Below are 10,386 nucleotides of genomic sequence, written 5' to 3'. Positions count from 1 at the left end.
GGGAGGGAATGGGAGGGGGGAGGGGAATGGGAAGGAATGGGGGTTTCTGAGGAAAGGGAAGGGGTATTGAAGGGGGGTTTCGTGCCGAATTTCCAAACTCAAGGATATTTTGTGCGAAAAAATTGACAATAAGGATTTTCTGTGTCGTAAAGTTGTGAAATTTAAACAATAGGCCCTTCAGACCTCAGTTTGTGCATGAATATGTAAATGCCTGTATTGTGTGGCGTATAATAAAATATACATATGTATACATTTAAACAAATTTGGTTTTACATATTTGCAGATTTTATTAACACGTTCTTGTCTAAATAGTAAAGCAAGGTTATCATAAGATATTTAAACAATGGTGGATTCTAGATAAACTACAAGAATATGGACGGAAATAAAATGTGTCCTTGAAAAATGAGAATTTCTCCAATTACTTTTAAAAAAATACGTCTAACAACAAATGCTTGTATGTTTTAAAACTGTACTTGTCGTGGGGTACCAAAAGTATAAGGTGGGTTAGTGTACGTGAGATAAAGGCAAAGAGTGGTGATACTTTAAAGTGTACCCAGCCTTGAAAACTGATGTATAACTTTTCAGAGCTTTTCAGTCTTTTCAGTCTGGATTTTTATGATATTAGCTAAAATGACCGGTGCTGCCGGTGAAATCTGAGTAAATTATTTTTGAAATCGAACTTGGATGAAAAAAATCGATTTTTTTTCTACCAGGTCAGCTAATTCGCTCAGCCGTTTAGCCGCCTATAGCACATACATACACAAACATACGATTATATATTTTTTTCTTCAATCTAACTGCCGAGAAGTGTGTGTTTAAAAGACAGTTTTTACAGCAGCGAAAAAAAAATGGGGGGAAAAATCGTTTTAATTATCAGATACATACATCTATTCACATATATGAGCCAAGAGCTTTATTATATAAATATAAGTGGGTATGTGAGGAGTAATATTTTTAGAATTAGTTATTTTAATTTCTTTTACTCATGCATGGACATTGGATAACCTCGGAAAGCCTGTTAAGTTCTAGGTTAGGAAAGACATAAAAGCATTCTACAACCTGACATTAGTATTACTATAGGTTAAAAACTTAATGAAGGGTTTTCAAGGAAAAACTATGTGTTTTTCATAAACTAAGCAATTTCCTTTATTACATAATTTTCGTTGGCTGCCCCCACCCGGCCCTTACGTACCTTCTCTCTCACCTATATTATTAATTAATCATTCCAAAAATCAAATTTCTCCTTTGTTTTATGATAAATGCTCCTTTTTATAAGAAATGAAAGAATAGAAGAAAAAAGAATTGATGGTTTATAGGTTTGCGTCCAATCTTTGGCTAAACATAAACTAGACAATTTAAGGAATTTTTGACCTTGTAACATCTAAGTCAATGTGGGCCATCAAATGGCCCGGTGCAGTAGCCATTTTAATTACATCTACGAGTGAGATATCAAACTGTGATGAAATTTACTATAGTTAGTTGTTGGTTAGGATGGGGCTAATACAGTATCTTACGATTGAAAAAAGGTAGATTTTTTTAAACCTGCAAGTTGTGAAACTAGTGGACAACATTCCAAAGATCGTACGCCCATCCTTCTTATTGACGCAAGCTTACTCTGGTTCATAAGAAAACACGTCCACGCCCTTTTTCATTCACCCGTGCCATGACACGCCCTAATTCTACACATATTTCCGGACGGATAAGGACACACGGTCAAACATTGTTTAAATTTGAAATTGTCTGACTAACAATGACGGACTGATGATGGAGGACTGATAACTCGACTGACAATTAGGTTTTATTAATCTGACTTTACTAGGTAGCGCGTGTATCTCAGATGGAGAGAGACGTACCACGTTAAACTGTAGTGAAATCTGATATGTTTTAAATCAGAACTCCTCGTATTGAAGTGCCAGACAAATTTGCGTCTCAAATCATGTGCGTAAAATCAAAGCTACAGGAGGTACAAGGTCACAAAGTCGAACCCAAAATGACATATAAATTTTACTTTTCCTAGTGTCTACTTTGTAATGTATACAAAAAAGTTCTAGGAATTTTTTTACTCTGTCCCTTTTGTTAATTTACTTGATCGGTCGTAATTGTGCAAAATAAGCAGAAATGATGAAGCACAAATTGAATTGTTGAGTTGATAATAAAATTTAGATGTTGTGTAAGTAGGTGTATGTAATATGTATAATTGTAAAAAATCTGCAAATTTAGAGTGTAGAGTATAGAGTAAAAAGTCTGCATGTGTAGAGTATGGACTGTAGATCGTAGACTGTAGACTGTAGACTGTAGACTGTAATAATAATAATAATAATAATAATAATAATAATATGANAACGCAAATATTAGTTGCGTCAAAGATGGCCACCCAGCCGACACAAAAGGAGGAATAACAAAAGGCTGAAAAGGAATTGAGTCTTTGCCACAAACTCTGCTTTTCTAAACCCTATATCTTTGGATTCCGATGTCGTAGACCTTATATATTTCAAACTATGAATTTTGTTAGATCAAATAATATAAGTTTGAAATATCAAAGATCTACGACATTGGATTCTAAAGATATTTGAATTATAAATTCAGAGTTTGTGACAAAGACTCAATTCCTTTCAAGAGACATGCTTTGCCTATAAAAGAAATTATAATGCTTTAAAGACATACATCACGGGAAGAGAAGGCTATAAAGCCAGACACTGTGGGTAGCACAGGTTTTGAAAGTTTATAATACGGCTAAAACAGGCTAAGAGGTTGTGCTTTACACTGTGGCTAGGACATGCCTTAGGACATCCACGGAAATGCTCTTAGCTTGATTCTAAATTGAGTGGATCCACTTTTAATTTATGACAAGGGGCGGGTAAACGGTGGGACTAACAATGACGTCACGCTGGGTTCCCAAGCTAGTATTATATAAAAAACTGTGCTAACTGCACCAGAAACCGGTATTTTATCCCTTAAAGTGTCACAGAGTTTTCTCCAAATAATCCCGCCATAAATTCACCAACTGACCTAGATTTTGAATAATATCTTAACCTTGTAAATTACCTTTAGGTAGATTAAAGGCCGAATGCAAAAACTAAATGTCTAGACGTGATTCATAATTATGTTAAATTCAGACTATATTACAATAGAACACAGGAAACATATGTTTAGAGTAGAATAAGTCGAAGTGGAAATCTGCGAGCTCAATTAACCAAAAATCTGCGAAAACACGTCTGTAGCTGGGAATGCACACAAAAGAAATGTTTTTAAAATATATGAATTCTCAGTATTTTTGTTGAAAACCTTGAAACCTTGCATTTAGAACTTAGGACATTGTTTCAAATGTAAAAGTTCAATTAAATATCTAACATGAAATTAAAAGAATGACCTATGGCTGTATTCTCATATTTCAAGATACAATTAAGCATTTAATCACAATTTATTTCCGGGGTCTCAAGTCGGCGTAATTTCAACAAAAGGGTTTTAGTTTAAAGTTAACATAACTTCTTAAAGAACTGTTTTAATCAATGAAATATAAATAATCTGATTGATTCAATTTTATATTTGAAACTACGTCACTCTCAGTGATAGATATCTATACTTCTCTTTCTATGTATACAATTCCTTTTGTAGTGTCTGATCCTATCCTTGAAGATCGTTTGATGGTTGGTTTCATAGGTAACTACGTGCATATTTTCAGTTCCTATCTCCGATCTACGCCTCTAACTAGAAAAAAATGCACGAATTTGAATGAGATGAAGACATGACATGTGTTTAGTTTAGTCCTACAGAAAACTAAGGGAAAGTGAAAAAACAAAACAAGTTTGTCAGACTAGGTTTCCACTTAAATTTGTTTTATTCAACTATGTTATCCAATTACGTCTGTAATTGCCCTCTGCCCCTTGAATAAGAAGGGGGGGGGGAAGAGGGGGGCAGGGGTGGGCAAACTTTTTTTTAGTCTGCCTAAAGTTGAAGCCAAAATAAAATATTAGCTCGATATTGAAAGAGACAATTAGGTTACCAAGAAATTGGCCATATTACTGCATACTATTGTAAAGTTAAATACAAAGTATTAGGCTGTAATAAACTGTCCTGAATATAGGTATATATCTATGTATGGGTTTAACCTTGTATAATATTTATAAATATATGTATATACTTGCTAAATATGGGTGGTAGAGAACCAATGACGTAGAATCTTCTCAGGGTGAGAAGGTTGAAGATCCACCCTTGCAGAAACCTTGGAGCTTTTTCATACATTCATACTCTCTTAGCTCTTATCCTTATATATACACGTATATACACGTCCTTCAATACTTATATATACACGTCCTTGTATACTTAGATATACACGTTCTTGTATACTTAGATAAACACGTTCTTGTACATTTAGATATACACGTCCTTGTATACTTAGATATACACGTTCTTGTACATTTAGATATACACGTCCTTTTATACTTAGATAAACACGTTCTTATATACTTTGATATACACGTCCAATCCAATTGTATACTTAGATATACACGTCCAATTGTATACTTAGATATACACGTTCTTGTATATTTAGATATATACGTCCTTGTAAACTTAAATATATACGTCCTTGTATACTTAGATATACACGTCCTTGTATAATTAGATATATACGTCCTTGTATACTAAGATATACACGTTCTTGTATACTAAGATATATACGTCCTTGTATATTTAGATATACATTTCCTTGTATACTTAGATATGCACGTCTTTGTATATTTAGATATAACGTCCTTGTATACTTAGATATACACGTTCTTGTATATTTAGATAAACACGTCCTTGTATACTTAGATATACACGTCCATGTATACTTAGATAAACACGTTCTTATATACTTTGATATACACGTCCTTATATACTTAGATATACACGTCCTTGAATACTTAGATATACACGTCCTTGAATACTTTGATATACACGTCCTTGTAAACTTAGATATACACGTCTTTGTATACTTTGATATGCATGTTCTTGCATATTCAACCTTAGCCATACACGTCCTTACATCTTACGCTCATTCTTACAAGTTAAGCAAAAAGTGCCTAAATTGTGCTCCTTTATTGATCATGTGCAATGTAATGTGCACAAAGCAAGCGCATTCATACAGAGAACATAACACTTTAATGGCGACCTCAATCGTTCCATTAGAGAATAATGACCGTTTATGGTTACGTACATATCTTACAAATCTTTTTAAATGGAGCAAGGCCGGCCTGATAATTTGGTCAAAATTCAGGGTTTGTCCTTTTCCTTATTTTTATTCTGATTCAACGGTAACTTTAAAAATAGTCTTTGGCCTCTTAAATTCTGGTTTTAATGACAAAAATGTTTTTTTTTTCTATATGAGATCCTTTAACGTGCATCTAATGCAAATATGATGATGTAAAATCCCACACTATATTTGCATGATGGTTAACTACGTCCTAAATATGAGTATTTGATGCTAAAGAATACCGATTCTTCTTAAACCTCGAGATATTGCGCTTTAAATTACTTTAAATGGGAAGTTGCATTAGAAAAATTATCCAGGAAACCTGCGTCAAACTTGGCATCTAGAGGTTGCAAGTGTACAGGTGCTTGGGCTTTATCTTCATAGATTAAGGTTGGATAAAAAACGGAGAAAAAAGGTGAATTCGCGAAAATATCTAAAACGTAATACAGAATATAGCAGTGTTTACATAATGTGAGAATGTTCTATCCCTGTGGAAAGGAAACCCTGAATAGGATGCTATAATCAAGGGGTGCGGGAGGCCAAGTAGCTTGAAATCATCTAAATTGGTTAAATATCTTCAAATATCCTGGTTACAGTCGATACCACTAACGTGACCCATGACACCAATCATAAACCTCAGCTTTATTAATATCAATAGTTCAAGGATACATCAAGGTTCATCTTAATCGTTTAAGAATCTAATCTTAAATATCATTAGTTTCAATTTTGTGTTGGTCGTGTCATTAAAGGGACTCGATAAGCGTAATTTCAACTGATCCTAAACTCAAAGATGGCAATGCCCGATTTACAACGATACCCTTGAAAGTTTTGTCTGATCAAATATGAATTATAACTCATTGTGTTTGTTTCTTTAAACTGTTTATTTTCATTTGCAGTTTCTCTGCCAAAGTGACTCGCGCATTTCTTGTTTACACGAAGCAATGGAGAAACTAACAGAAATAAACACCTTTCGATTTAGAAAAACGATGGTATCTCCCACATTTTTTTTATCATATCAAGGTTTCAAGGGTATCATTGTAAATCGCGGGCATTGCCATCTTTGCATGGAGGGTCACTTGAAATTACGCTTACAGTCCCTTTAAATAGATCGCCATTAAAATAAAAGGTCGCGGCCCAATCTCCATCTGAAATTTAACCAAAAGCAAAAACAAAATTACAGTCTTGATGATTTACGTCCTAAGGACAAATAGAAGAATATAAGTTTCAGGGTCCAGAGGTTTTAACTATGTCTTAAAAATATATGATTTCGTAAATAAGAAACTTGCGTAACCTGTTAGCTCCGTATATAGTGCTAAGGGAAAAAGGAACGTGCTAAAATACCAAATTTGGATAAATGTCAGGATTGAATTATATCGTTGTATTCGACAATCACCATCAATTTGATAATAAATATGTATCTTCAGATATTCATGAATAATATTCATATTATTTTCAATTGAAATAGCAATTATATAAAAATGATAAAATAGAATAATACTTTAATCTCATAAAACTATGATTGACTCTGATAAAACTTTTATAGAATCTGAAAACTTTTAGAAAAGGCTATTAAAACGCTAAAATTATGAATAATATTTAATATTTAATGTCATATATATTTCACAAATAACTTAAGCTAAGTAATTGTTCTGTATTATAAATGCATAAAAATAAAAGGAAATTTATTATTAAATTCACGAAATCTTACGAATTTTCAGGCGATAGCGAGATAACTATTTTAAATACAATTATTAACGAATATATGTCCATGCATCATTGAGCAATAAAATCATAGTTGTTTCCCTATTTACAATTAAGTCTTGTGTGTATTTTCCAAAAAGTTAACAATTGAAATAAATTGAGCCTTCGTCACAAACTCCGATTTTCTAATCCCTATATCTTTGCAACCCAAAATATCCCGTAGATATTTCAACCTTTGATTCATGTTAGGTCAAATAATCTAAGGTTGCAAAGATATCGGGATTAGACCATTTTAGTTTGTGGCAAATACTCAATTCCTTTAGATTTAAAACGCGTTTCTGATTTTAAACGTTAACGATTCCAGTTCGTTCTTTTTCTTCAGAACGATGGTATCGTTATTGATAACTCTGTTCGTTCCTGTAAAAGAAGAATCGTTCTTCATGAAGGACACCCAGCCCTACATGTTGGTTCTGAAAGAAACCATGGATCAAAGATCAAATGTGAGATCCAGGTTTAATTCTATAGATTCTAGAGCAGATTATGAATAGGTATTCTATAGGAAGTAGACTTCCTTTTACAAGTCTTACAAACACTACACAGAATGAATGAAAAAAGAAATGGAAAAAATGCATCATACAAATAAAAAGAATATGTCAAGGAAATAGACGTTTATATTTTAAAATTTAAACGTGCTTGTTTCTTATTTCAGTTAAAAGGGACTGTAAGCATAATTTCAAGTGACCTTGCATGCGGAGATGACAGTGCTCGATTTACAACGGTACCCTTGAAACCTTTCTCTGATCCATATAAATGGGGTAAATATTATTGTTTCTCTATGATTTAAATAATAAATATTTATATCTAGTTCATGCTTGAACAGACAATCAAAGCTTTCTTAATCAGCCATTACCAGCTTTATCGAGTAATTGGCAACATTTTGAGAGATTTTATTCATAAAATCCGACCTCACATTATGTTATAAATGTGACAAAATCTAATTGGTTAAGTTCCTCACTGTAATTTAAAAGTCTCAAGCTCTCAAGAAAATATCGATGTGAATTGTGCAAATAACTTGTTAAAAACCAAAGCTAACATCAAGTGCTTTGCAAAAAAGCAGTTAGTAAGAGTGGTAAAATCAAAGCCCAAGGCGTTGCAACACTTCAAAGTCGACCCTGTCTTAAAAATAGATGAGACTTTTCATAAGCAGGCTGAATCTATGTGCTGAGGCCGAATAAAAATAATTTGAGTCACGTCTCAAATTTGAGACGCGGCTCAAGTATGGTCTGTTCCTCTCGAAATCGTATTCAGTGTTTCGAGATTTGAACTGTTGATTAATTGAAACCAGTTTTTATCTGTTTAGCGACCGGTTCAAATTCTTTAGATTTGGCCTCTAGCTTTATATCCAGCAACTCAGATTTCACTATTTTGTTTATTTATATTTGACAAGTAGATGCATAGAGATGGTAGGATTATATCCTGCACTTTATAATCTCCATTCTGTTGAATGTTTCGGATTAAATTATCATATTATCGTCTACCACAAAGGGTTTAGCGCAGTATAATACCACCATATGTCTGCTTCTATTAACAATCTTAATCTAAAGAATATTCATGAATATGTGAGGAAAAATATTTTAAAAAGAAGATTTTTCAGTTACAGAAATCCACACAAGTATAAACCTCATTAAGATAAGTTCAACTCTTACTTTCGTAACTGAATTTTTCAATATTTGGAATTTTTCTAAAATTACAAAGTATTTTTTCGTATTAAAGGGACTGTCACAAGGGTACCCCTTAAAATCTTATTTGTTATGTTGAAAATAACGTCGTTTTTTATGTAATTTCTCCATTGTTTCTGAAGCTAGAAATGCGCCAAAGTCACTTTTGTATAGCAGAGAAGCCACAAATAAACATATCAGTTTTCAAAAACCAAAACATAGATTTATATTTTAAACTTGATTTAGACAAGTGCTTTTAAGGCCGGGCCCAGTTGGGAATCTAATTAAAATTGAAATTAAGTATATACAGTCCCTTTAAGAAATTTAATTGTGGAAGATTAAACAAGTTTAATCAATCAAGCATTAAAGCCATTTTGGGTGGTGTGNCCCCCGCGCTCCTCCCGGCATCCCCCCATGTCCTCTAGAACAAGAAGCCTATTAAAAATCATTACAAAGTTACCTCAGACATGGAACCACTTTATGCAATATAATATAATGCAATCATATTGTGCATTGTTAACGTTTCAAACCTTTTTAAATTTTCCCAAACAATTCTTTTCCTCAAACCTTGGTAAGCTAATTCCATGTCTGACAATGAAATAGACAATTGAACATATATAATAAACAAGATGAAGTTTCTGGCGTTGCCCATGATATGCTTGAAAAAATGATATCTTGAAAAAATTAAATTTCCATTTTTCAAAAGAAAATTTACATTACCCCTAAAAAAATCATCAAAGGAATTGAGTCTTTGTAACAAACTCTGATTTTCAAATACCTATATTTTTTTCTACCTGATGGTGTAAACCTTTGATATTTCAAACTTAGATTTTTTCTTCTAACAGAATTCATAGTTTGAAATAACTAAGGTCTACGGCATTGGGTTACAAAGATATAGAGATTAGAAAATCATAGTTTTTGACAAAGACTCAATTCCTTTGGTCCAGCCGTTTGGCCAGATATACTGACATAGTTATATATTTCAGTTTTTAAACTTCACATTTTATTAAAAAAGAATTATACTAAACATTATGACGATCCTGAGTAATCAAACTTCTTTGAACAACTATAAATGTATATAGTTATATATATATGAGCAAAGAGCTAAAGAATATATATATATAGCCTTCATATTTTGTACCGCATAAATTTTACATTAATTGCAGCTGGCTTCTTTTTGACTAAAATTTTTATATGTATGTAAATGTATATGTATGTATATGTATATATATATATGTATGTATATGTATATATATATATGTATGTATATGTATATGTATGTATATGTAAATGTATATATGTTTAAATGTATCCATGTAATTTGAATGTTTGGCAGAAATTGAAGGTTAAGAGTCGTCATCATTGTATTAATACGACTGTATAAAAATTATGCTTCGACTTTTAACTGAAGGTGGAGGCCGGTAAGGTTTCAAACATTGAATTCTGCTAAATCAAAAAGTCAAAGTTTGAAATATCAAAGATTTACATGATCAGGTAGCAAGATATAGATTAGAAAATTAGAATGTGTGGCAATTGATCAGTTACAAGTTAGAAATAAAATTATTCAAAAATGACGAAATTGTCCATATTATTGATCAGATAAGGGTTTTAAGGGTCGTAACTTGTACCGTTGTGAATCGGGCATTGTCATCTATGCATGTAAGGTCACTTGATAATAAGCCTACAGTCCCTTTAATGAGGCAAGTTTGAGAGGGGAAAAGTTAGAGTAAG

This window comes from Eurytemora carolleeae, unplaced genomic scaffold (assembly GCF_000591075.1).
Source record: "Eurytemora carolleeae unplaced genomic scaffold, Eaff_2.0 scaffold1938, whole genome shotgun sequence".
Lineage (NCBI taxonomy): Eukaryota > Metazoa > Arthropoda > Copepoda > Calanoida > Temoridae > Eurytemora > Eurytemora carolleeae.
The sequence above is the reverse complement of the archived record's forward strand: the minus strand, read 5'-3'. Positions refer to the sequence as shown.